Raw genomic sequence first — 3,933 nt, 5'->3', positions numbered from 1 at the left:
TAATAATGAAATTGTTGAACCTTAGAATTACCTTCTCCTTGACATTTGTTCTCACCTTTTTCTCTCATTTTCTCATAAGACTACAAACCCAATCAATAATAAATGCTAGGTTTTGTCTTAAGGAAAACATTAAAATGATCACCATATTATATTTTCATGTTCTTGATATTTTAATAGATTTTTTCAAATTAGCTACAAAACGTAGCCTATTCTGCAGCTAACTCTGGATTCCATAGCTACCATCATGGTTTGGAAAGTTACAAGTGTCAAATGAAAAACTGGGCCACATGGGCATTTCCAGAATCATCTCCACATGGATTCTATCCTATGCACTCAGCCTAAATCAATGGAAAAGCAAGCCTATGGTCATGGTCAAAGATGGAGTCAAAATAAGTTATCTAGAAGTAGTAGGACTCTTGATTTTCGCTTTCGTATCTAATCACGAGTCTAACAGTTTTGTTGAAGATTTAATTCGAATTAGCCACCAGTAGCTGATCAGAAGTTAAACAGTCCTGTTACAATTCGAATTAAGCCACTTGTAGTAATTTTTTCTCATAAATAGTCATGTTAGATTTAATTCGAATTAGCCACCTATAGCAAGTTTTCCTCATAACAGTTATGTTATTTTCCTATAAATCTCAGTTGCATGGAACCGAGAAGTAGTTAGAAGTTAGAAGGAATTATAGGCTTTTTGTTGATACTCTGTATTTAGACTTTGTTTTGTTCATAATACAAACTTCGTTTTGTCAATGATGGTTTAAAGTGCATCCTTAACTAGCTAGCATTCCATCCACATTAGTTGCAGAGGGCCCTTGCACTAAAGGAGGTTTTTCACTTGTTGTTTTCAGTTCAATTTCTATTACTCTGTTTTCAACAAGTTTGTTTTCTAATTTAGAATGATATTTCATTTCGGTTTTTAACCAATAGTGTAAGAATAAAATCACAACTGTGTAGCCTTGTTCTTCTAAGATATTTTATGGAAAAATGACTTTGTTTCCAAAACCAAATTATGATTGAAGTAATAAGAATACACAGTTTCTTAGTTTTCTTATTGTTTTGTTATTCATTCTCTTAGAACAGAACTATCAATTAACTGTGTTAATAGATGTTTTCAAAAACCATTTCAAAATGATGATGATCCTAACTTAAATGGTTGAATATCTAATTCATACAGTGATTGAATTTACTCAGTACATTGTTAGTTTTACATGCTGTTATCACTGAAAATTCTGTTGCCAAAATTTTTTAGCCTAGCTTAAAAGACAAGGCGTTTTCGCAGCGCATAGGTCCTTTTAGCAGTTTCGCAGCGCAACTTCTTTTAGGTGATTTCGTAGCGCATAATTCATATCTTGCACTGGCAGCGCTACGAAATTGGGGATTCGCTGATCAGGGACATCTCCAGCATGACTGAGCAGGTTGGAATAGCTGGAAGAACAGGTCTAGTGTCCTTAATGCCATATTTCGCCTCACTCCAATCTCTGATGGGAAAATACTTATTGATAATGTGGATATATCAAATGTCTCTCTCAAAGAACTCCGCTCCAGATTGACTGTTGTCCTCCAAATTCCGTTCTTGTTTGAAGGGTCTTTATGGGAAAATTTAGATCCCTTTGGTAACATTAATCCAAATGGAAGATTTGTTGTTGTATGTGGTGATAGTGAATACATAATTTATACAGCACTGCAAGATATTCCAGGAAAGGAAGAGCATTCGGCCAACATCTTCTGCTAAAAGTACCGGGGGAATATCGTTATGTGTAAGGAATGGAAATGAGCTGCCCTTCTGTATCACTCATGTACCAAGGTGGCAGTAATACAACATGTCATAATATGGGTGCTTGCAAAGAGACGGTTGACAGTTGTATAAGCGAAAGTTGCGGTGGTTATGAGGTGGACATAATGCACTTTCAATAGGAACCGCAATTCCAGGTCGTTTGTCTGGCACCAACATAAGTGATAATACAAATGGCGCTGGAGGAAATAGGTTTGCCCATTTGGTTAATCTATATGCATCCACATAGTCGGTGTCTTGATGGATTGGATCCTCTTTGTGGCAGAGTCTAAAGATATTTTTGATCAGAAGGCAAGTGATAGAGATTGGCTTGATGTGCAACTTCGGTGGGGAGATTATGATTCTCATGACCTTGAACGGGAGCGTATAGGAAAGGGCCTGCAACTTTATTCTTCGGAACCAACAGAACCGTATTTGTCATCTCAAAATTGTGTACAATAATAATGGGTATTTGTTACAGTCAATATGTTCAGTTGATGCAGAGTGTGATAAGGTATTGATTGTATTTCTATTCCGAACCGTGGGTATCAGAGAAAACGCAGAACTAGGTATCAGAGGTAGCCAAGAAGGTAATAGCAGTCGAGTTGGATCCTCGTATGGTGCTGGAATTGCAGCGCAGGGTACAAGGCACAAGCAGTGCCATTCGGCTGCAGGTCATTCAAGGAGATGTTCTCAAATGTGAACTGCCTTATTTCGATGTGTGTGTGTAGCAAATATTCCTTATCAGATATCTTCTCCGCTTACATTTAAATTGTTATCACACAGACCAATTTTAGATGTGTCGTTATCATGTTCCAAAGAGAGTTTGCTATGAGACTTGTTGCAAATCCAGGAGATAATTTGTATTGCCGGCTTTCAGTGAATACTCAATTGCTAGCTCGTGTTTCATATCTCTTGAAAGTTGGCAAGAACAATTTCAGGCCTCCTCCAAAAGTTGACTCCTCGGTTGTACGTATTGAACCCTGTAATCCTCTTCCTCCAATTAGTTTCAAGGAATGGGATGGCATGGTTTGCCTCTGTTTTAATTGTAAAAATAAGACTTTAGGGGCGATCTTTAGGCAAAAGGCTATCTTATCACTACTGAAAAAGAACTTCAAGACATTTCAAGCATTGCAAGAAGCATGTCAGAAGACAAATGAGTCTGAGAACAATTCCAGAAGATATGGATATTCTCGATGAAAAATTGCTTGAGAATATTGATGATACAACTGTCAAAGGTTTGAATGGATACAGAGTTACCGCACGGATCCTTCAGCTAGTACCCAAGATTGAGAACTTCCGTTCCACCCTGATATGTATCAAGTTTTGGGCAAAGAGGAGAGGAATATATTCACATACTTTCGGGTTTCTTGGAGGAATACACTGGGCTGTGCTTGTTGCACGGGTTTGCCAAATGTTTCCAAATGCCACCGTCAGTATGCTGGTTTCAAGATTCTTTTGGATATATGCACATTGGCAGTGGCCAACTCCAGTGACATTGGTGGAGACCCAGCCTGATTATTCTGATGGATCAGATAGACATCACCATATGCCAATTATCATACCAGTGTACCCCTATAGTCGCTGCAGTTACAATGTTACAAAAAGCACCCTACAAAAACTCAAGTCAGAATTTTCACGTGGCTGGGATGCAATAATGAAAATGGAGTTAAATTGGAGCACTTTGCCAAACAGTGGTGACTGGAATGTACTCTTTGAACGGTTTCCTTTCTGCTCTAGTTATGATTTTTTCATTCAAATCCATGTTACAGCTTCAGATGAAGATGATTTTCAGAGTTGGAGAGGGTGGTTTGAATCACGTTTCTGTCATCTTCTCTTGAAGTTTGAAAAGCTTCCAGCATACTGTGATCCAAATCCATACCCATATTTTGACAAGAATCTAAAGGAAGCCACCAACAGGGTAGTTTTTCCATAATGACCAATAGCAACAGCTGCAACCAGTGGGTTTGTCTACGATGGCATTATCTTTCAAATGGTGAACCGTGAAGCCTAGCAAACAGCATCTATTCAATTTTGTGAGGAGTTTAGAGGAAGACTATGTTTTTTAAATCACACAGCAGTTTCGTAGCGCGCTACGAAACTGCTGTAGGTGATGTTTTCAATGCAGAATAAATAGTTTGACCGGGAATGTTAGAAGAGAG

The 3,933-nt window shown here is 38.1% G+C and overlaps 1 pseudogene; it reads left to right on the top strand.

Annotated features, from left to right (window-relative positions):
• Positions 1-2,032: 2,032 nt before the first annotated feature.
• On the top strand, positions 2,033-3,707 carry LOC149157488 (uncharacterized; annotated as a pseudogene).
• Positions 3,708-3,933: the final 226 nt, after the last annotated feature.

Source organism: Pinus tabuliformis, chromosome 5_2 (assembly GCF_031772625.1).
Source record: "Pinus tabuliformis cultivar Carrire ecotype Pingquan chromosome 5_2, CPIR1, whole genome shotgun sequence".
In the NCBI taxonomy this organism is placed as follows: Eukaryota; Viridiplantae; Streptophyta; class Pinopsida; order Pinales; family Pinaceae; genus Pinus; species Pinus tabuliformis.
The sequence above is the reverse complement of the archived record's forward strand: the minus strand, read 5'-3'. Positions and strand labels throughout refer to the sequence as shown.